This window comes from Halichoerus grypus, chromosome 1 (genome assembly GCF_964656455.1).
Source record: "Halichoerus grypus chromosome 1, mHalGry1.hap1.1, whole genome shotgun sequence".
Taxonomy (NCBI): domain Eukaryota; kingdom Metazoa; phylum Chordata; class Mammalia; order Carnivora; family Phocidae; genus Halichoerus; species Halichoerus grypus.
In genome coordinates this window covers 7,264,920-7,289,546 of record NC_135712.1, presented here as the reverse complement: position 1 = coordinate 7,289,546, position 24,627 = coordinate 7,264,920, and the positions used below count along the sequence as shown (strand labels likewise).

At 44.7% G+C, this 24,627-nt stretch overlaps 1 pseudogene; it reads right to left on the bottom strand.

Moving 5' to 3' along the window:
* Positions 1-14,828: 14,828 nt before the first annotated feature.
* On the bottom strand, positions 14,829-14,903 carry LOC118552156 (U4 spliceosomal RNA; annotated as a pseudogene).
* Positions 14,904-24,627: the final 9,724 nt, after the last annotated feature.

The following is a 24,627-nucleotide window of genomic DNA, read 5'->3' as shown; positions in this document are numbered from 1 at the left end:
CACACTTAAACCAAGGGCAGACGGCCCGTTTTTTGGGGGGAAAGAGAGCGAGACCCCAGGCTTCCCACGCCAGCAGTCGTGAGAGCCAACAAAAGCAGGTCTGTTGGCTGCCTGACACAGGGCTCAGACACTCCTGCTCTGCCCTGGTGTGGAGGAGACCTGGGAAGGGCTGTGCTTTCTTGTTTTGGGGTGTGTGTGTGTGTGTGTGTGTGTGTGTGCGCGCACGCGCGTAATTATATACCTGAAAGACACAACATGCCCCGTAACTGCTGTGTGGTACTGACTCGTAGAGCCAACGTTTACAGACGCAATCAGTAAATGTCAAGCATTTGAAATACCCTTTCCTGCTTCACCTCCTCCCTGGTTAGAGACGTGGAGCAATCCTCTGACTTCCTCGCATGCCCACTTCAGAGTCCAGAGTTGTTTGTGGACTATATTTGCCATTTGGCCGCGTCGGAATCTTAGAGCCAACACAGCAGTCCACGGACGAAGCCACGCGCGTGACGGGGCACAGATGATGAGCCCCTGCTCAGGACGAATCAACCTCCCTAATCATTTCCCGCAGTCTTTAAGATATAAGTAATTCAGCCACTGTCTTTCTGCAACAATTTAAGCACCTCACACTGGAGGAAATGGGGGTGTCTCCAAATGTGTTTTAATTTATCTTTCAAGTCAGAATAACTTTACTCCAAAAATAGTCAGGGAGCTATGGCCAGAGTTAATGTTAGTTTGTAGATTTGCAAAAAAAGAGGTTGTTGTGTATTAGTGGGTAAATGCAGGAGCCGTATCAGGCAGAGGTTTTCTTTTTTTTTTTTTTAAGATTTTATTTATCTGACACAGAGAGAGCAACAGTGAGAGAGGGAACACAAGCAGGGGGAGCGGGAGAGGGAGAAGCAGGCTTCCTGCCGAGCAGGGAGCCCGACGCGGGGCTCGATCCCAGGACCCTGGGATCATGACCTGAGCCGAAGGCAGACGCTTAACAACTGAGCCACCCTGGTGCCCCCAGGCAGAGGTTTTCATCCATCCTTCCCTCTCCCCTGCCTTTCATCTGTCTCACAGAGCCACCTGGGCTGTGGGGTTGCTGGTGCAGCTAGAGAGTGGGGTGCAGCAGGGCTGGGAAGTGGGGTAGCAAACTGGGCCTTGCTCTGTGCCCCTCAAGGATGCAGTGCCTTGGCAGGGGACAGCTCTGACCCAACCCCCTGGCTCTTTGCTGCCGTTCGGGTAGTTTCCCTGTGCTGGTTTTACAGGCAGGTAAAGGGAACTGTGTGGCCGGAAATGAGCAACCCTAGAAATGCCAAACCTTTCCTCAACTAAAGGAAAAAAGTGCAGCCTGCTTCCCCACCTTGAAAGGGAGAAATGAGGGCACAGAATAAGAGAAAATAATGTATAACCTAGAAGTTTTATTTTGTAAGAGTTACTTGGTTGAGACGAAAGGGAAAAAATGAGTAAATCCTTGGAGTGCCTGGGTGGCTCAATTGGTTAAGCGTCTGCCTTCGGCTCAGGTCATGATCCCAGGGTCTTGGGATCGAGCCCCACATCAGGCTCCCTGCTCACCAAGGAGCCTGCTGGTCAAGAGCCGCCACGTTCCATTGACCACTTATGCCCCCATCCATGTTTCTGGGTTCTCCACCTGACCATGTCCCTGGGATTACAGATCACTGTGGGGCTGTGGGAATACACAGGGGACTCAGAGGGGGACTCCTGCAGTAGGTATCCAATTCTCAGGCTGGTTTGAGGACCCAGGTAGTTAGGTTTGGGTTTCAATCTACATCCTATTTCAGCTGAAGTTGCCCTGGTATCAGGCTAATAACTATGAGATATTTGTGTGTTTTCTCCAGGACCGCACTGGAGTCTGATCAAGATCATATGGGGCTTGAAAAATATACAATTGTGGGGGGGTGGCTCTTTAAGGAAAATGAATGCAAAATCATGACTAGAAAATTAGGTACAAAGCTTTGGAGAGGGCTGATCTGGATATAAGCGAGACTCCCTGAAGCTTGGTTTCATTACCTTCATGATAAATCCGCTCTGTGTCATACATAATAAAGACCCAATACTTGCTTTTTGAAGGAATGGTTGCATCCACTTATGTAAATTTTATTTTATTTTATTTTTTTTTAAAGATTTTATTTATTTATTTGACAGAGAGAGAGACACAGCGAGAGAGGGAACACAAGCAGGGGAGTGGGAAAGGGAGAAGCAGGCTTCCCGCGGAGCAGGGAGCCCGATGCGGGGCTCGATCCCAGGACCTGGAATCATGACCCGAGCCGAAGGCAGACGCTTAACGACTGAGCCACCCAGGCGCCCCCACTTATGTAAATTTTAAATGCTGGCTGCCCTCTGAGTAACTGGAAAATGATAAGCAAAAATACCATCGTGCTTATACGTATCTAAGATCGGTGATATATGGAAAATTGATCTGGGCGATATGTAGAATATTTCTCATGCCACTGGCAGGTTGCCGTGAAATGTAGATCCTTGCGCTGTGGCCAAGCCTTCAGGCCATAACTGGGCCCAAGGGCAAGATGCTATCAAAGTTCTGTTTTTCCTATAGCAGACTATGTGGGCACTGAAATTAATGGTGCACTTTTTCCATTTGAAAAGTCCTCACTCAAGTTAAAGCCAGAAGAACATCGTGCTAGTCATGAGCCTAGAACCTAGCATGATATGAAAGGCATCGAGAATGTGCTTCTCTTCTAACAGGCTGGAGGGTTTGCCCCCGTGAAATGTCCATGAAACGTCCATGTGTCTGGCAAGGGACAGCCTCTTCCCTTTGTTTCTGTTAACACTGTTTCCAGGTCAAGCAGCAGGGTAACATGCCATTTCTCGGTACGAATGCTTGCAAAACCCATGCCTACCAGGCCAGATAACACTCTCACTGCCTCCCACCTCCTCCTACTTCCTCGCTACTATTATTCACTCCTCTGACTAATATTTCGTGCAGCCCCACTGGGGACACCTTTCCAGACTATGATTGGTATGGGGTGGCAAGGTGTCGTGCTCTCCAAGAAAGAACATGTTGTGATGTTCATGTGTCCCTTGACTGTGAGTTGTACTTTCGGGACCTGCACGATCCCTGCAGGTGACTGGCCGGCCTTCGGGATTGCAACATGACCACAGATAGTCAGCCCCTAAGAATGTACTTACTTTTCGCCTCTTTGTTTCTCTACCTCCATCTGATTCCCTCAGGATTTAAGTGGATTTTCAAAGGCACATCCACATACCTTCACACAAATACAACACGACGTAAAAGTAGTTGAAAAAGAAAAAGTATGGGTAAGCCTCAAAGAGGTAATTTGATTAAATCATCTGCTTGCTTTATATGAGTTTTATTTATTAAAAAAATAAAAAACACGCAAACACAATGTACACAGGCTCACGGTGGCAGAATCTTGTTTGTGACTTCAGAATTAAATGTGAGTTGTAAATACACTTTATATTTGAACCAGGGAATCAATGAGGCCCTTGCTGGTTCTAGTCTTATCATGCATTATATTTTATAATTCCTTTGAAAGATACTGTCTATTCTCCCTCTTAGGATTTTTTTTTTTTTTTTTTTTTTTTTGGTATCACTATGTCTATAATTTAATTGTCCGTAAGCAAGGGGACAAGCATCCTCCACTGGTTTAGACTCAGGTCTGGCACGAGCCCCAGAAAGCCATCTATGACCCACCACACCTGGGCTAGCAGCTCTGTGTAGACGTCCCTCCCCACCCTGGACTAGCTGGTTCCTACCACTTGGCCCCACATTATAAGAACCCATCTACTTGTCTCTTTCACCTACTGAATTGCAAGCTCCATGATGATGGAGATTTTACCTGATTCTTCCTCTGCGCTCCCAGAGCTTGGCCCAAATAATTCCTCAGGCGATGCTTGTTGAATCAACACGCATTGACACGAAGGTGGAATTTTTGCCATAATTACATCTTCAGTTGAACCATGACCTGCATTTATGCCAACTGAGAACTTTTTATCCAAAGTGTTTTAAAAATACATGTATCTGAAAACTACAAACTGGTGCATTTTTTTTCTCTTGGTGAACATTACAAAGTGATAAATCGACTGCTAGAATTGCTTCAGTGGGGTTATTATGGAAGGGAGACATATTTTTACAAGTTTCTACAGGGTACCCTGTACCTACAACAAAGTAGTTGAGTAAACCCCATACAGGGAAAATAGGCAGCATGCAAAATATTTTGGAAAGAAGGAAATTGAAATAAAACTCCATGGCTTTGGCATGGGAGTGTGGACTGAAAGTTTGATTCTGAGGATGAAAACAAGGGAAAGAAAGAAGAGGTGGAATTTGCTGCAATCCTGGTGAAGAAGAGGATGATTTGATCCCTGGTTTGGCCAATCCCGGGGATGAGGCCCTATCGTCACATCATTCAAGTCGCCCTCAAGTACTCTGTTTTGACCTGGCCTGTGTTAGCATACCTGGGGAAATACGGGTATTTGGCTTTCAAATTGTTTTAAATTTTAAGTTGAAGAGAATTTTCTAAGATTTCCAATATTAAGGATGAAATAGTCTAGGACTCAAACTTACAAGAGCCACCTTTCTGGGATCACCATCAAATGCGTCTCCGACTAGGAGCAGTCTATGCCAGCACACAGTGTTTCAGAGTCTAAGGCTGTGTGAGCATATGTATATTCAAAAATAAATTTTATAACGATGAATATTAGCTTGTCTAGTCCAGTCTCCTGGGGATGTTCTCTAAACTATGCTTTTCGTAGCACACTTTGTTTAGTTTTCAATATCTGAAGAAACAGTCTATGACATTTCTATGACTAGCCCTAATGTGGGTGGAAATGCATATTTAATGAGTTTTTAATCAAATCCAATTAGGATTTTGGATGGTTGGGCTCCAGCCCCAGTCCCCTTCGCCCAGCACACATGTGCGGGCAGCTTGCTCGGCAGGAGCCTGGGTGGCTGAGGGAGAAGCCTCAGTCCTTGATCTCAAGGAGCCCCCAGTCTGCTTCTGTGAGGATGTGTGGGTGGGAACAGAGGTGGAAAAGTAGTAAAAACCACTCTAAGAGCAGAACATCTGTCGTGCCGGGCAGAACACAAGAATTGCTGGAGGAGCCATGGCCAACAGCTGGAGATAGTCAAGAGATAAGACCAGATACATTTGGGACAGTTGGGAAAGGCCTGGGGTATTCCAGAGAGCGTTGGAGAGTGACTAGGACTTTGAGAGTCAGCATGGGAGGAGAAGCCATCAGAGTCAGAGAATGGCAGGTGCACCAGGGAGAGAAGGAGGTGCAGTACTGGCAGTAGTCTAGGTGATGATGCTGAGGGCTCGCTAAAGGCCACTTGGTTCTAGGTCCACCTTAATCCTAACAACAACTGTTCATCTTATCCAGTAAGCTTTATTATGAGCCTTGTTTTTGAGAGGAAAACAGGGCACAGAAGTTATGTAACTTGCTTCAGAAGGGGTGAAGCCGTCTTTGAGGCAAGGTCATTGGCTTCTAGAGACCACGCCCTTCAGTGCTGAGCCTCTGGAGATGAGACTCAAGGGCAGCCTGGTGCCAAGGACTGTTTGGGGTTCAGTTTGCTAAGCAGTGAGGAATCACTGGAAGCTTTGGTTTTGGGGGTTCTGAGCTGCATTTACAAATACTGGTCTGGCAGTGAAGGCCATGTGATTTGCCAGAAGGGTGTTTTGAGAGGCCGGTAAAAGGCATGAAGACCTGGAGCCCAGAGTGACAGCAGAAGGGAAAAAGAAGGTGCTCGCTGGGTGCATTAGAAGGCAGAATCTCTGGGCTTGCACTAGATTATGTGGGAGGGAAGGATTTTACAGACAGGTGGTGGGATGAGGATGCCATTGTTTGGAACCAAAAATCAGGAGAAGTAACTACATTTAGGGAGAATGAATAATATGATTTCTGTTTGGGACAAGTCAGTTCTGGGCATTTCTCTAGGAAAGGTGTGCCAGGGGCTGTTGAAAACACAGAGTGGATCTCAGAAGAAGTGCTGTTGGTCAGCAGCAGTTAATGTGATGGGACCAGACATGGTCAGGAGGCTTAGGTGGAGGATACAAGGGACAGTATAAAGAGAAATAAAGGAGGATGAGCAAAGGCCCCCGGGGAACATAACTGGCGAGGGCCTGGTTGGAGAAGAGGGAAAGTCTACCACGTAGAAAGAGAATGAATCATCAGAGAAGCAGATAGAGGACCGAAGTAGCAACTGACAGTAGGAACTTTCTGGAGATGCTCTTGCTGACACCACCTTGACTCATTTATCATAGCAGGTGAGAGCAGGTTTGGAAGTTGAGGGAAAGATGCTGCTGGTGGTCTGATGGTGTCAACAAGAAAAGATGAGGGGAGGACTTGGTGGCCTCTTCCCAACTCATGCTGCAGATAAAAAATCAGAGGACTGAGAGATTATCGTTTGGCTGGCAAATCAGGGTCCTCGGAGGCCTACAGGGTGGCTCCTTCTGAGCCTTTTGTTAGTGAGTTTCTTTCCCTCCATGCCCTGTTCTAAGGGTGGCTAGCCCATTCCTTTTCCTCCTGAAACTCAACCAAGTGATTCAATAAATTCACCTCTATCACGATTTTCAAAGTACAGGCTTAGTGCAGAGGGGAGCTTACTTGTGCTCCTGAAGGAAGATTCTAGCAATTCAGGCCCTTTGACACCTGGGTGAATACCTGGTTTTTCCAAGTTATGAGCTTCAGTTCTCCTGAGACGCTCTGGATAAATGACAAGCCCATTCTTGAATGCGAATGTGTTTCCAGTATAAAGGGAAAGATAATGCAGTGTCCAAATTTGCTAATTACTGCAATGATTAAAGCAAGACTTTTCAAGTTTATTCTTTCATAAGATCAGCGACCTTTTGAACACAAGCAGGATCTGACAAAGACAGTCCTAATGAGGGAAAGAGAATGAGCAAGCAATGCCAGTTCCCTCGGAACAATTAGCTGCTGTTGGCATTGGACCTACAGCTTAAAGTTTGTTTTGCTGGGACTACCTTCTGGTTTCTTGGTGTTGTGCTGTGATTAAACAAAACTTCAGCAAAACATAAAGGGCTGTATTATGGTCATTTTGAAAAATATATAGGGGGATTAAAAGAATGGAAGCTTTCGTTTTCTTAGCAAAAGTCAAGTGAGGAATATATCGGAAACTTCTGGGTAGGAGAACATACATATGTGATAAGAGTTCTTCAAGCCCTACAGAAACAGAAGATGAGTGAGAACAAGCCCCTGGCAGGTAGTTGTTAAGAGAGGCAGGCTGATCTCATGACAAGAGACCTTGGACTTTGGAAGCCGACATTCCTGGATGTGAATTCCGGGCATGCAGACTCCCAGCCACAGAGCCCTTGGGTAAGGCACAGTGATGTTCTGAGCCTAGGCATCTTTGCACATTTGGGGGCACATGGGAAACCATCAATCAATAGAAACTGGTTCCTTCTTTTTCCATTCAAGGTCCCCACCTCCCACGCAGATTCCTCAACATCCCGGCCGCCCCCCCACCCCAGCCCAAGGTGAACACAGGCTTTTCTTTAAGGTGGCTCAAGAGAAAAAGGGTGGATTTGGAGGCAGAAGCACTAGATTGGAGGGCTGTGTGATCCTCCACCAGTTATCTAACTTCTCAGTTTCTCATCCGTAAACTTGGAGAAATTCCTGCCACAGGGATACCAGGGAGTTAAATGAGATGCTTTTTGTGAAAGTGTCGGGAAGGCTCTTCTGTCTTCTAGGAATCAATAGATAACAAGGATTCTCCAAATGACCAGAACGAGCTTACTTTCCTCCCTAGGGACTTAATTCCCTTTTTATACAGTTCTGTTTTTTAAAAACTGACTTTATAAAGGAACTCAGAATTCCAGAGTCTAAGTCACCACCCTTAACAAAATCTTCAAACAGATTTTTTATTATTCTTTTACTTATAAAAGGGATTATACCCCAGGGTGCCTGGGTGGCTTAGTCGTTAAGCGTCTGCCTTTGGCTCAGGTCATGGTCCCAGGGTCCTGGGATGGAGCCCCACATCGGGCTCCCTGCTCAGCAGGAAGCCTGCTTCTCCCTCTCCCACTCCCCCTGCTTGTGTTCCCTCTCTCGCTGTGTCTCTCTCTGTCAAATAAATAAATAAAATCCTTTTTAAAAAAGGGGGATTATACCCCTATAGCTACTCAAACTTGGATGAACAAGATTTAGATTTGGCAGAAGCTGGTTTACTGGGTTGTTCTCATTGCAAATTCAATCAGAAATTACCCTTGTAATTATTTTTTGACAGCCTTCATATTTGTTTTTGCTGTCAAGAACACATAGAAACATTAAAAAAGGTAACTTTCTCCTAGGTTTTATAAGGAGAGGAGAGTGACAAAGAGAAATACTATGAACTTGGCATACAAATGAACCATGCTCTGGAATTCGGGTGGGTCTAGGAAAAAGTACAGACTCCAGTGGAAAACATACATGGGTGTGTGAGAAATCCCTGTAAACTATAAATTGAGTACATACTGCACAGGCTGGTATGGAAAGAAACCACAAGACTCTCTAAAATCAGGGAAAAGGAGACAGAGAGGAAGTTTGGCACCAAAACACCAGGTGTCCCTGGGAGTCAGGGACATTTGCAGTTAGGAGCGGTCTTGCTTGGATTTATGGAACCTGACTATCATAAGCATCGATCCAGGTATCTGTTAGCCAGCATTCTCCACCACTGAGCTCAGTTTCTTACGCTCCTCTCCCACCTCTCCTTACCAAGGTCCCCTGTTCAGTTGCTCTGGATTCATCCTCACCTTGTTGCCTTTGCCTGGGTGGTCTCTTTCCTTGAAGACGCTCATCTTTCCTTATCCTCCCAGTCTTGTTATCTACTTTCAACACCCTTCCTTCAAGGCCCATTTGGCTCAGCTTTCCTTTCCATGGAGATTCACCACTTCCAGACTCCCTGAATTTCCTTTTCTCTGGGCAGGACCAGACCAAGAATGTGTCTGTGCCACCAAGACCTTTTCATATTTGGGTCCCCATGTGTGCATTTATTCAGTGCAGGTGTCGCCCCTCACCCCAATCAGATGACAGCCCCTGACTGCCGGGGGTGGGTGCGAGGGGGTTGTCACATTTGACCAAGTGACAACTAGCTACCCTCCTCAGAGTCCTGCTTTGCACCCTGTGTTGGGTGCATTCAGCTGGCCATTTGTGATCCTAGTTCTAATGTAAGGCAAGCTTTCTTACCTCCCTTTTTTGAAAGGAGGGTGCTGAAAATCAGGGAGACCAGATACTTGTCTGAAGTCACCAACCCAAGTACCTTCCACAGGGCATTTTTGCTTATCCTCTGGATGCGCCCATCAGGTGGGCCTTGGCCCAAGCTTTTAGACTTTAAGGACTTGCCCCTCACTGTCATACCAAAAGACCTGAGATTTGAACCGAAATCTGTCCGGCTCCAATCCTATTCCTTTCCACTATATCATGCTGCTTCCCTATCACCAAAATGCTCAAGATGAAGCTGAGCATGGAATAATATGGAACGAATATGTGGTGATTCATCCAATTTTGTCAAAATCAAGGGAAGATAACAAAAATCTGTAAATTGGACCAGAGTGTGTGTGTGTGTGTGTGTGTGTGTGTGTGTGTGTGTGTGTATGTGTGTATACAGAGAGAGAGAGAGAGGACAGGTTTAACACAGGTGAACCATTCCGACTGTCCCTAAACTGTTGACATTGCTCAGTAGTTCCTTCCCTGAACTGTCATGCTTAAGGACGGTCCTATAAGGAAAATCCCTGAGGACTGAGCTGAGCACCATTTCGGTATTTTTCTAGTCAGAAAGCAATAAGCCTGTGAGCTATACTGCTTTCAGTATGTAATCGTCCACACCCTGGCGGTGGGCCTGGTCATTGTTATTCCATGCAGATAGTCCACATCCTGTCCAGAGGTCGTTATGGGAGCAGATTGGCAGAGAAGAAACATCTGTGGAAATGCATGTGTAGGTCATGGAAAACGAAGGTGCATGAGGTCCATCCAATGTCAGGGAAATTTCTAGTGTGTTCCCATTTGTTTATTATAATTATCCACCACAAGGGGCTGCTTCCTAGCCTGGTGTTTCAAAAACAAACCACAAAACCTGTGACCTACCACCAGAATCGGGCCCATGACAGTGTGAGGTCCATGACAGCTTTGAGAGCTACTAAAATGTGATTCTTTTGTTGTTGTTGTTGTTTTAGATTTCATTATTTGAGAGAGAGAGAGCACAAGTGGGGGGGCGGGCAGAGGGAGAAGTAGACTCCCCGCTTAGCAGGGAAACCAACACAGGACTCAATCCCGGGACCCTGAAATCATGACCTGAGCCGAAGGCAGATGCTTCACTGATTGAGCCACCCAGGCGTCCCCTAAAATGTGATTCTTGATCAGATCATTTTCCAAGGTTCTAGAGCCTTTGGAGAGAATTAATTCAAGAGAGAGAAAGAATTTCTAGTGCCCCCCAGCACCTATGAAGAATGAGAGAATGCCATACTGCCTTCCACGTGGTAGTTCTGCTTGGCAGTTTCTGTTGCCAAATAGCTTTTAAAAAAATCAGATACAGATACCGTTTTTGGCAAAGGGGCTGTCATTTACCCATAAAAACCAAAGTCTTGTGCTGGGAGTCCTTGTGGCCCAAGGGCTCTGCTGTTCATTCACCACGGAAGTGGGGGAGGACAGCTCGAATGCCCAGCTTCTGCCTCCTGGGGTAGAGGACAGGTTCCCACCCATTCTCTCAGCTATCATGTGAGCACAGAGCCTAAGGTTTGGACTGCACACACCCTCCCGGAGGCCCAGGATTCTTTCCTGCAGAGCCAGGTCCCGTCCTTACCACCCTGGATCTCTGGGACCTTCTGTTGAGGTGGACCCTGGCACCTGGACTCGAGGTAAGACCCCCAAAGTGCGTACCGCTGGTCATCCAGGGTGGTACAGAAGGAAGAGAAAGATAAAACACCCAAACCTCAAAAGACCAAGGAATTTCTGGAAGGTCCAACCAAAATGATTCATCTTGACCTCAGGCATAATTTTTTCCCTACTCTCTATTCTATTTCATTTCTACTAGCATGTATCTTACTGATTTGAAGAAAACTTCCACTTTTGAAATTTCTAGTGCTTAAATATGAATTAGCACAACTCTGTGAGATTGCAAATAAAATACAGCAATAACTTTGTTAGGAAAAAGAGTGAGTAACACTTGTACCCTGTACTGTAAAGCCTGAAATTCCAATTTACTTGCATAAACAAAAACTTTGGGTATCAAACTGTTAATAATCCATCAAGCATGCTTCTAAAAATAGCTATTAGCTATTAATTCAGATTAAATTTACAAATAAGTAACTTGCAGAATTAGTGCTGAGTTTTGAGCCTTAAAGACCTTGATCTCAAGGACACGGTGTATGACAAATGCAGCTGTGTGAACAAGCACACATCCTTAGGTGTATTTCTTTCAATATCATGTATCATATTATTCACAAACAGCATTGCATGTGAAAAGTAATAAGATGTTTAAAATATTAAATGACAGTAGCTAGCTAGTAGCCTAGTTATCCTTATTGATTGTCCAGTTGATCACAATTTACCTTGGGCTTTTAGGACCTACTTAAGGCCTGAATAACTCTTATTCACAACTTTTGAGAGTGAGAAAGATCCTACATATATTGCTATAAATTCATCTTATCTCTGAGAGACGACTTACATGTGTATAATTTTATTTAATATCCCTAGCTATTCATTCTAATACTTGAAAAGCTCCTTTTCTTTTCTTCCTTTTCTTTTCTTCCTTCCTTCCGCCCACCTTCTCTTCCTTCCTTCCCTTCTCCCTCCCTCCCTTCCTTTCTTCCTTCCTTTCTTTCTTGATATCTTTTAACCAGTGTCTCCCCTTTTCCCAATATTAACAAAGCAATTTCCCCAGCTTGCAAATATTAGGACCTTTTCATCTCTAATAATTTTCTAGTCAGTCTGTTCCAATGTCCTATCAATAACTTATCAATTACCCATGACACCTGAGATCTCTCCCACCAGAATTTAGGTTGTGAATTTTCACAGGGAAGTTTATTTTTAAAACCAGGGTGGTCCATAAGACCAAGGGCTTAGTTAGCCCAGAGCTGTGTAAACCCTGCAGCTGCGTTGTTGAGCACCAACAGCTACACATTCAATGTGCATGTTAAAGAAGTAAGTGAAGTTTCAGAATTTCGCGTGCGCTCTGATGTTCACTGCTGCCCATGCTGAAGAGAGCTTGGAGGCCATTTCGTCCAACCCTCTCATTTTACAGATGAGGAAAACAGGCCTAATTGATAGCTGGCAATACTAAATTATAGCCCTTCTAAAACTCAATAGCAGAGTTAGTAGGCTTCTTAATGTGCTCAATACCATATGGATCCCACGAGCTGATGAGTGTGCTGTGACCTTGAGCATTTACATTCTGTGGTTTTCAGATGTTTATGTTTCTAACGTGGTATTTGTAATCCCAAGGCCCGGTAACCTTTTACTGCGGAGGCCTCGCCAGTCCCCAGTTTTGGGCACCTCCCTTCTTCCATACTCAGCCAGGGCTCCCAGGCTGTGCAGTGTCCGCAAAGTCACAGCAGGTGCTGCTGAGAGACCAGGTCCTGAGTGAGGGCCTCATGGGCCCTGTGGCCAGTTGAACTCCTTTCTTCATCTCTTGTCTCCTCTCCTGGCCTCTAGGGATCCAGCCCAGATCCTTCCACCTCCTTCAGCCCTGCTCATCTTACCCCAAATGACCATAGCATCATTCCCTGGACTAAGAGCACAGTTCATCAAGCTTCATCCTCTACTGCTTAACATTTTTCTATAGCTTTTCCTATCTCTCTTTCCCGTCCCCTCAACTGGAACAGAAGCTTTATGAGAATAAGCATTTCATTTGTACACTGGTATCCCCCGTGTCTGGAATAGTCTGGAAAATAGTAGGTGCTCAATAAATACATGTGCAGTGGGTATAACCTTTCCTCTTTCCCTCCTGTCTTTGGGAAACAGGTGTCCCCCTCCTTTCTAGGACTTAACCTCTGGGAGCATCAGTGTCTCCCGTCAACCCTCAAAACTTTGACCTCTAATTCATATCCTCTTTCCTGAAATCTTATTTCCTTAGTTGTCCACTCTGCTGAACTTACATTGCTGTCCAACCATCTGTCTGCCCTTTCTCCAGCTGCTTTGCTGGGAAGTCCTCTCTCCTTCTCCTCAATGCAGTCTCCAAGATTCTGCCCTCATATGCCTTCTGCTCTTGGTATTTTTCTTTTATATAGATCTCATTGACTCATGTGGTTAACTTTTCGAGTCTTCATCATGAGCCCCAAATTTATTTCTTAGAGATGAGCATCTCAATGCAAACATGATGAGAGCCAACCTCACGATGTTGCCTTCAATACTCTCTGCTTTTCATGTAAGTCTTCCTCTTCATCCAGGGACCAAACCCCAGAGACCTATCAGCTCCACGTCCCCTGCCACCATCCCACATCTAATAGTTGTGTGAATTTCCTCTGTTGGTAAGCCAAGGTGGTGATGCCCTTGAGTTCATGCATTGCTTACTGAATTTAACAGCATCCTGAATAATGTCTCCATAGCTACTCTCCCGATCTCCACCTGTCTTGCTACATGAGCCTGGCTTCTTTTTACCTGTTGAAACAATTCAGTTTGATCTCCATGGCCTTTTAAAATCTACTGCCAGTATAGCTTTTAATTTGTCTTCGTACTAACTTTCTTGAGGTACCACAGTGATTCTTTTTTTTTTTTTTTTAGCAGGAGAAAAACTATACAAATTTATTAATTTTTACCATTACGTGCATAGGGCACCACAGGGAAAAAGTGAATACCCCAAAGAGCAATGAGATTTGAGAGCTTATATATACCCATTTTTCTTTTTTTCTTTTTTTTAAATTTTTTTATTGTTATGTTAATCCCCATACATTACATCATTAGTTTTAGATATAGTGTTCCATGATTCATTGTTTGGAGGTACCACAGTGATTCTTAACCATCAATACACATTAGAAGCAAATAGGGAATTTTGAAAAAGTACCAAACCTCAGGCTCCAAATAATATGTCCCTCCTTTCCCTCCTCCTAATGAGAGATTCTGATTCAACTGATATGTAGGGAAGCCAAGGTACCAGGGCACTTAAAAATTTCCCCAGATGTTTCTTAGATGCAGCCACGGTTGAGAATTATTGATATAACCTATGATCCAATCAAATGAACGTACTCAGGAAAGTACTTTGCCTCACATCATACTTTTGCCTGGGCAATTCCCCTCACAGACAATTCCTTTCCTTTTATTTCCTCTTCCTACAGAAAATGCATGAAGACTTCTCTGATTCTTTCAGTTGGAAAGAATCAATCCTTTCCTGGAAGTTTCTATGTATTACATTCATTCATGTCAGCTGGGAAGACACTGAGTTAGATAAGGACAGCATAGAGTATTAGAATAAGACAAAGTCCCTGTCTTTATGTGGCTTACAGTGGGATAGGAGAAACACATGACCCAGTAAATAACATAAGTTTTGTGATAGAAGTCTGTAAGTGTCCACAAGATAATGTTTAGCCATAAAGGGTTCTATTCTGCTTGGTGTTATAATAATTCATGTATATGTCATCTCCTCTATTAGATGGTATAATTTGAGGACTAAGACCAGACATGAGACCGCATTTTCTTATAATAGTGTTAAATGTTTGCTGAATGAGTGAGTGAGTGAATGAGTGAATGAGTGAGTGAGTGAATGAATGACATGCTGGTGTCATTAGGCATCACTGGGGAGTAGTAACAGCTTCCAGGAAATAGTGGCCGGGATGGAGGGGTTGTCACCACTGGAGTTTAAAAACCATGTCATCATCTTTAATCCTAGGCTATGTGTGAGTTTTACAGTTTTCCTCAATCATCCTTTCCATAGTTTATTTAATTAGCAATAATCGCGCCTCGGATAAACCTCATTGGCTACGATACTGTCACTGCACAAAGCTCCATAGTTTATTTAAAATGGTAATAGGAATAGCATTAGAAACTAGGTCCCATTTCTCATGATGGAGAAGAGGGTAATGGTCTGCCCAAAATAATAACTTAGCCCCTTTGGTTTTAATAAATAAATCCTAGAGATCAAATGTGATGGTTTGATGGATAAAGAGAAGAACTGGAGGAGATGAGAAGAAATAGCTGCCCACCCTATTGATCCATGAGCCTTCCCTCCTTTCGTTCTGACCTTACCATGGTCTTCAAGTTAAGTCCTTGGGCCTCTTAAAAAATATTTTAATATCTTTAAGTTAATGAAGACAAATAGGATTCTGCAGCATCCAGGCTAATGTTGTGTATGTGTGTGTGTGTGTGTGTGAATGTGTGTGTATGTGGTGTGCATGTGTGTGCATGTGTGTATGGGGTAGGCAGGGTAAATAAGGGAGGAACCAAAGCACATGTGAAAGTAATTACACTTCTTTAGTGGAAACCTTTAATCTCTTGAGGAACAACAGGTATGATTAATCATTCCCTAAAACGGAAGCCATCCTTGGGGAGAAAAGCCATATCTGAACATCCATGTTCTCCTTAAGGTCACCCGTGAATCACAGCATAAGGGTCATCAGCGGAGGAAGCTGAAATGGTCAGGCCAGCTTCCGGGAGCATCTGAGTCAGGACAGACAAAAGGAAGTGTTTCTTAACCCAGAGAATTGCAGCACAGTGGACACTCACTTCCCACAGAGGTGGAACAATGTGTAACCATAAGTCACTTCAAAGAAGGAATTCAGAGAACATCACGTGTACTGATAAATGGGTTGAAACTGCTCACGTGTTTTGGGTCATGTCTTTGACCTTTATTCATTCTTTAACTTATAGATCGATTATTAATCCATTTATTAATTCATCTGTTGACTCATTTATAGAGTGATGAGTATAAGTCATCAAAACTTTTTTTTTTTGAGCACCTACTATATATCCAGGACTGTGTTACTGGTGGGTACAAAGATGAACATGGCCCAGTCCCTGCTCTCAAAGAACTCACCATCCGGAAGGGGAGTTGAACGCATTAAGAGAATGTCATGATGCTGGAGTGAGGGTACTGCCAGCATGCGTTATAGTGGGGAAGGAGAGGCAGGGTCTTAAGTGAACTCTCAGTGGGAGGAGTTAGCCGGCTGAACCATGGGCTTTCAGCTAAGGGATCTCACACTAGGATGGGCTTGTCAGGCAGCCGAGACACTGGGAAGGCAAAGGCAGGTAGAAAGGTGTGGGGCAGCACGCAGCATGCAGAGAATTGAGAGCAGTTCATCATCACTGAAGCATGGACGATGGAGAGAACATCCAAGGATGTCACCAAAATGGTAGCCAGGTGTTCTCACTTGGAAAACTCGGACGTAGGGTAAAAAGCTTAGACTTTATCATGTAAGAAATGAAAAACAATTTGAGGGCTGACACAGGGAACTGACATAGACGTGTTTTCATTTTTGAAAGGGAGATTGGCTCTAACAGGGAGCCAGAGTGAAGAGGGGCCAAAAGGAAGCCAGGGATGTAGTGAGCAGGGTGAAGCCTTGAAAGGGCGGAGGAGCTGGGGATGGAAACAAGGACTGTTCTGGAGACAGAACTGAAGACAATGGGTTGTGGTTATAAAGGAAGAGGGGAAGGGAGGCAGACTGGCACGAGGCTTGGGGGACTGTGGAGCCACTCACAGAAAGGACACGGAGGAGGCGCACCTTCTGGGTGGGGTGCTGCATGGCAGCACTGTACACTTCCAGGGAAGGCCGACTTTGTAGGCGGGATCCCTCCTGCATCTTCCGACAGTAAGCGGGGGTGTGTGTTACAGGGGACCGAGGCAAAGTAACTTTTTCTCCACTCAATTCATCAATACACCAATACATAAGAGCATTCATTTTGAGACCCATGGCTGCTTTTTCTAGCACTGCCAGACTCTAAGCTGCCTTTCTTCCATAATTCGTTCGTTCATTCATTTATTCATCAACATTAAGCCCCTGCTGAAACTTTGGCATCAGCCCCGCAATATAAGGTATGAGAGCTTATAGTCCAATGAGGGGCAATGAAGCGTGACGCACAATGAGCTGGATTTTGAGTCAGACCGACCAGGATCTAAATACTGTCACCACTACTGACGAGTCGTGTGGTCTTAGGCAAACTTCCTACTTGTCTGAGCCCCTTATTTTCACTGGAGTTCTACCAGTTACTCTGCCGTTTGGAGTAAAGGAGTAAGAACTGCCAACACAGTGCTGGTCACGTGTATGTTCTCAGCTAATGGTTGTTGGTAATTTGATAAATGTTACTGCAACGAGATATACATAAGGAAGCAAACAGTTACACCACTGAGGTAAAAATTGCGAGAGACAGAAGCACAGGGGCCGGCCGGAGAGCATGTAGGGAAATCAGGGGAACAGGGGAAGCACCTGCCTAGGATGAGCAGTGTCTCAAAGGTAGATAAGAGAAAACAGGTGGAGAAAGGGAGAGAGCTTTCTAGCAGATGACCTGGGATGTTTGGGAGCATTGAATCAATCAACAGAGGACCAACCCATTAGGGCAACTGTGAGTCATTCAGCATGGCTTGTGCAGGCTGAGGAACAGCTGGTGCCAAGGCAGAGGTAGGTGGCACAGATCCTGAAGGGCACACACACCATGTACAGAAGGTCAGGAGCTCAGGCCTTGGTTTGTAGATAACCTGGGTTCCTGAGCTGGGCAGTGGAGGAGCGCTTTCCGGAGATCACCAAGGCTGCACCCTGAGGAATGCTTTAGAGGGATGGCCACTGGAGACAGGGACCTGGTTACGAGCCTGCTTCAATCCCCAAAGAAAGAAAGTATGTGCCTCTAACCCAAGGTGATGGTGGTAAGAAGGGAGAGGGGCAGCTTCAAGGTATCCCAAGCTTGGCTGCGTGATGCAAGGCATTCTCCTTAGCTGAAATTTTTGTCCCTCCCCACAACCCAAAAACAGCAATTTGGCCTTTCTCGTTCCATGAGGGTTATTTACCAGTGATCACGAGGATACAAGAGATGGCAGACAGGGAACACAAGGATACATTGCCCGGGCTTGGCAACCAGGGTCCCGTTCCCAGCTCCACCCTCTGAAAATGGTATCTTTCCTGGAAAATAGGGCTGAAGACAGATGCAAGATAAAACATTAAGAATTGGCCTACTAGGTATAATTCAGGGGCCAACTCATGTCAAGTGGCCAATGTCGTCGCCCCTTAGAACTTCCCCTTTCGTCCTCTCCACGATCCTTGTTAATCCCGAACACATGCTCCCAGGCATTGGGGTGTTCGACTCTGAATCCTTTTGGGCTGCATTATGTTTGTGGGATGTGGGCCTAGATTCAGAGGAAGCATCGTCTTGATCACACATCGCTTTTCCCTGACACCAGCCACACAGGATAGAAGATGCGGATATTTGAAAATGGGTTCGCAACTGCTATTGCAGAGTACAAGGTGGCTCAGAAATTGAGCTAAAGCTTGTGGTTCAAATTAGACCAAAGTAGTCTTTTGAAAGTTGCACTGGGACACACCAACGTGAATGGCCAGGTACACTGTGAATTAGGAGAATCATTTTGTTTGTCAATAACGAGTGTGTGTGTTTTAACTCACAAGTATTCATTGAGCACTCTATGTATTTTTCTCCTCTTCCTTTGGACAAAGAACATTTGTAACCCACTGACTCTCAACACCAGGGTCCCATTAGGATGAGGGTGTATGGAGGTAGCTCTTTCTAGTCAGAAACTTCTGACTTAGTTTTCTTCGACTTACCATTAGTACTGTGGGATCTTTGATGATAGGAGTTGTCAAAATGTTGGTTTCTAGCCATGCTTCTCATAAAGGGGGTTTCCAGATTTAAGCCAACAGAGGAAGAGAATTGCTGACTACAGACTGGCTTACGATGCTCTTTAATGTTCTCTTTTTTTAAAGGAAGCCAGCTAGTGACCTTGAACTTTCTCCCATAGGTAAAGCCCCTTTCGCAACAGAGTTGTGTAAGAGAAATCAGCCTTCCTGGCCCCCACAGCTGGTGATGGCCATCCATGGGAGAGAACAAAGTCCCCGAAATCATTTTCTATGTTCTGTGTTGTGTCATTCAGATGAGGAACTGTGGTTGGAAAATGCTGATTGCAACCCCAAGTGTAGGTACCTCATTGCTGGGGAGCTTGCTAGAAAGGCAAATTCTCGGACCTCAGCCCAGAACTTCTGAATCAGAATCTGTATTTTAACAGGAGACCCAGGGAATCTGTCTGCACATCAAGGTTTAATAAGCACTGGTCTAAAGCAAAGGATTGAAAAATGTACAGCCCCCCCTCCACACACACACACACACAGACACACACAGACACACACACACGCACACAGACATTTTGGGACCTAAAGGCATGATACATACACTTTTTGTCCTGTAATAATATATTATGTACATTTTAAAATATACGCAACATATAAACACTGAAAGGGAGGAAGTGAAAACTCAATTTGAATACTTCTATTCCTTCCTTGCTCTTGGATTCCTGAGACACAAAATGTCAGAGACTCCCGTTCTAAGGAAGCAAACGGAAAGCCATTGCTGAAAGGGATCTTAGAGCCTTCTATATATGACGGCCAGTGTGCTTGAAACCTCATGGAACATGAAACCATAGGAAGTAATTTGTTAAGCTAAATCGAATATATTGATGCCGCTCATGCTTGTCAATTACATCAGTGTGAGAAATATAAAACCCATTTTCTCTTCAAGGCCAGATCCTGTAGGATATTCTTTGAGCTATGACTCAAAATGGAAAGTCTAAACCTTCATTTCTAGTTCAGTGAGTCAAGTCAGTGGTGGATTTGTACCCCTCTCTTTTCTGAGGTGCCTAGCTTCGGACTGGCCTCCCCTCCGACCTACAACGTCAGTTCTCGTATCTTTAAACGAGCTTCATCAGTTACTAAATCCGGACAGCTGGGAGTTCGCTTGCGTGGCATCTTTGCCCCGTTCTTCCCTCAGACATGAAGACCCTACATGTGGCAGGACTTGTGTTGGCTTTAGGGTTAAAAGATAAATGAACACTGAGCCTGGTTTAAGGAGAAACAGGGGTCGCAAACACATCACTATAGCAACACTTAAATGTTATCGTGAGGTGGGAACAACTTACAAAAGGCAGAAGGAAGAAGCAAGAGGAACTCTCCCTGGAAGCTGAAGGGGGTGATGTTTGAGCTGGGCCTTGAGGGATGAATAGGAGGTTGCCAGACACAGGGTACAAAAAAGGAATTTGGTGTAAAGGGACCTGCCTGAGCGAAGGCATTGGGCGGGAAACCTGCTTTATCAGCACGCCTCTTGAGTGAAATGCAAACTCTTCTAACCCACTCAATTAAAGGAAGCCTTAAGCTGACGTGAAATAATAACTCTGAACACTTACTGAACACTAGGTTCTTGGAGTTGTACTATCTAAACGTCTCTGAAAGTAAATTATTTCATACGGTTTGGCCACAGCAGTGTGTGGAAAGTTTCTCAGTAGGGTACAATAAGTACTTCACATTTACAGTAAAATCTGGAATGTTTGGGAATGGTCTGTACTAGGGAAATTGAATTTTCAGATTAACTCCATAAAAATGGAAAGTGTGGTTGAAAAACCTTCCTAATTTTGTTTTCCTTTGAAGAGATAACTGCTATTAACATTTTAGAGGCATTTCAGTTTAATCTTACCTAGAGAGGGAAACACAGAGCAAACACATTGTATGTCCAGCTTCATCAAATACCTGTTTTTAATTGAACACGTTTAGCACTTTGCCATGGTTTTTAAAGACTGCACAGTATATCAGCTTATAAATATTTTATAAATTTAAAATCATTTCTACCGTATTGGCGATGCAGTTTGATTTGAATGTTTCAATATTGTAACTAATGTAGAAGGCATTCTTGTACATAATCCCAATGCACACTTCTTATTAATTCTTAGACATAAAGTCACTGGGTCAAACAGTATAAATAAATAGTTTTAAACTTTGAGCATATTGTCAATTGGCACCAGAAAAAGCTACGGCAAATGACTCTCTCAAAAGCCGTATATGAAGCCATTCGCCTCTGCATGCTTGTCAGTATGAACCATTGACATGTCTTAAAGATCTTTGATGACCTGACCAGTGAAAAGCTGTGTTCCTTGGACCCGTGGCTCCTGGGTCTCCTACTCTGCCAGGCGCATAGGCTGCCCAAGGCTCAGACTGGGGCTGCTTCTCCCATACTCTATGTCTGGGAGAATCTCACCCACTTACATGTTTCAAATTCTATCTGCAGCCTTCAACATTAAAGGCGGCCCTCCTGCCCAGCTCTCTCTTGTGAACATCAGCCCAGACCCCAGGTCTTATCTTAGACCTGTCCTTTGCATCCCCCAGCGCTCCCTCAGACCCACCCCTGGAGGGCCTAGATCCTCCTTCTGTATTGAAATTGTGTGCCAGAGTGAGCTCCACACACATATCATATCAAAGTGTTCGAAAAGCATGGGATCTGAGAACATATGAATGATTTTTAAATTCCAGCGGAAGATCCAGTGTCCTCTGCATCAGTGTTCCCTTTAACCCGCTCACCCCCATCCCATCCACCCAGGAGGGCAGGAGCCATTTTTGAGACCTCATCTGCCCCCCGCACCTGTTAGAGGTGTCTATTGACTATCTGGAACAGGTAACTCAGAGCCCCTGGCTCCTCTCAGTCCACGGATGTCCAGGCATCGTGACTTACAGCTTGGATTGCTGAAAGCATCAGCTAACCAGACTTCTAGCATCTATGCTTGCGTCCTGCCACTTCATTCTGCATGTTGTGTCAGAAATGATGACTTTATTTTTTTAAGATTTTATTTATTTATTGGACAGAGAGAGACACAGCGAGAGAGGGAACACAAGCAGGGGGAGTGGGAGAGGGAGAAGCAGGCTTCCCGCTGAGCAGGGAGCCCGACGCAGGACTCGTTTCCAGGACCCTGGGATCATGACCTGAGCCGACGGCAGACGCTTAATGAGTGAGCCACCCAGGTGTCCCAGAAATGACGACTTTAAAAGCAGGTCTGATCCTCTCTTCCTTGATTGAAACCCTGAGGTGCTTCTCGTTCCCCTAGGATGGGGCTGATGGTCCTCAAGGAGCCCCCCAAGCCCTACATGGTGTGGCTTTGCTCCAAGCTCCTGCCTGACCCTGCTCTACTCCTCCTACTCAGTGCCCTTCCCTACTTCCCGGAAGTAAAAGCTCCGTGACACCTGGGGCCTTTGCAAATGCCATGCATCCCTCTGCCCAGAACACTCATCTCACTCCTAACCCACCTCCTTAACCTGTCTAGTGCTCCGTATTCTTTATGTCTCCACTTTAATGCCTTCCTGGGATCCCAGACTAGGATATATTACACACCCCATGTTCTATTCTCTCATCCATTCTTGAATGTCTCCCTAATTCTTCCCACAAATATCTTTAAAAATTCATCTAATGATTTATTTAATGCCTCCCTTCCCTGCTCTACTATAAACTACACAAAAGCGAGGACCAAGCTAATCTTATTCACTGCTGGATCTCCAACACCCAGTGCAGGGCTTAGCACATAACAGGAGCTCAGTAATTTCTTGGTGTGCAAATGAACGAACAAACACTGTCAAAATGTCTTCAGAGTTTTCAGCTTTTTAATTTTTTTGAGGTGTATGTTTATAAAGGTTGCTGTTTTGGGGGCAATGGCTTTTTGTTAACTTGCAAGAACTTTCTATAACCAAAATATTAACCCTCTGCTGTTATCGTTGTTAAACATAATTCTTTTTGGTAAGTCATATTTTGTATGTTTTGGTTCTTGCAAACACAAAATGATAATAGCTCTTATATAATAATTAGCGGGAGCAGGCAGAGCATTGTGGTGCTTTATGTATTATAACCTCACACCACCCCATCATGTGTAGGAGTTCTTATTGTCACTATTCTGCAAGTGAGAAACTGAGGCACAGAGGGGTTAAGTAAGTTGTTGAAAGTCGCACAGCTATTATTAACAGAAGGAGAACTCTGTACTCTTAACCTTTGTGATGTTTCTGAAGAAAGGCTTGTAGCTTTTTTTTTTTTTAAGTACAGAGGAGGTAATATTCAACCTGACTTTTAAAGTACAGATGGGAGTTAACGGAGAAGGGGGAATGAGAACCTTTAGGAAGGAATGGCGTGTACAAGACAAGGAGCTTGGAGGGCACTGAGTGCATAGGGAAAAGGCAAGTATGCACCCAGGCTACATCCGGAAGGGAACAAAGATAAAGAGGGAGCGGAGAGCCTGGGTTTAATCAAGTCTTGAGCTTTGCAGAGGTGTGCAGGACTGGTCCTGTCAGCAGTGAGGGCTGTTGGAGGATTTACAAAGGGGAGTGTTCTGGGGATAACTACTCTGTAGATGAGTAGCTTTCTTTCTTCCTGGTAAGAATGAGGAGGAAATCACGGTCAGATAAAGCTGGGTGCTACTGAAAGTATATTTGCTGTAAAAATCCAGCTTCACAATTCTGAGAAGTGCAATGTGGCAGGCTCTGAAGACAGAGGGTTGTGCGTGTATCTGAGCTATCTTTTCCTTCTTTGGTTCCACGTAAGAAGAAACTGTACCGTCGCTTCCGAGTAGGGGGTATTGGGTTGTCTCCCCAGGGGTACTGTCGTTCCAGTCCCCATGCACCTGTGCATGGTCACTGCCAATGCTGGGCCATGCAGTGATGTCCTGCTGGAAAAGAATGAACTGCGGTTCTAATTGTTAGGGATCCTGGATATTCTTCTAAAAGAAACAAGGATTGCTAAAAATGTTAAGAGTGTCTATGGGGCAATCAGGCAAGGAGGATTCAAGATGTTGGCCTTATTTCTGTGACAGGATCAGAAGCACTACACTTCAGAGCCTTATTCACAACAGGGCTTAAACCCAGGTCCACGGAGCCTGGAGAGATTAGCAGCAGAACTGAGGGGTGCCCATGACCTAGGCTGGGGCAGGGGGAGGAGCGGTTTGTTGTCAATCACATCTAACTAAAATTTATACCTTTTTTTTTTTTTTTTACTATGAACGGGGAACACACTGCAATCCTACCAGCCGCAACTATGACTTGGACAGAGCAGGAGTCATGTTTTTCCACTTCACAATGCATTTGTTTCAGACACCTTGAAATAAGGTTTCGGCTCAGCACACCTTCAAAATACCAGCACTTATTAATTAATGCTTAAAAGAGAAGCCCAGTTTGGGTTTTTTTTTAAAGGCTTTAATGAGTGCATTTGAATATTACTGGTGTCTTTTGTAATCCTCTTTAGCTTATTTTTATCTATTTAAACCCATTCTGAGAAGGCAGTCCAACCCAAAGGACCACAACACAAAAATGGTCAAGGACCACCCCCCCCCAGCTGAAAGATTAAAAATGAGACTAGCTAGCTAGACTTTCTGACCGCTCTGGTGAGCCATGCATGAAATGGCCACACTCTCATCCCACAATGATTACATTTGTCTTTAGGGTTCCTAGTACTGGGAAAGTCTGGATGGTTGTTCTCCTAAGAATGATATCTGTACATGAAACCCTGTCTTTAAATTTTTTGACCTTCTGAGCTACTCTTGAGCATACATTTGCTCTTCCCTAAGGATGCCAGATTTAGCAAATAAAAATATAGTTCTCCTTGGGACTCCTGGGTGGCTCAGTCGGTTAAGCATCTGCCTTTGGCTTGGGTCATAATCCCAGGGTCCTGGAATCGAGTCCTGCATTGGACTCCTCGCTCAGCGGGGAGCCTGCTTCTCCC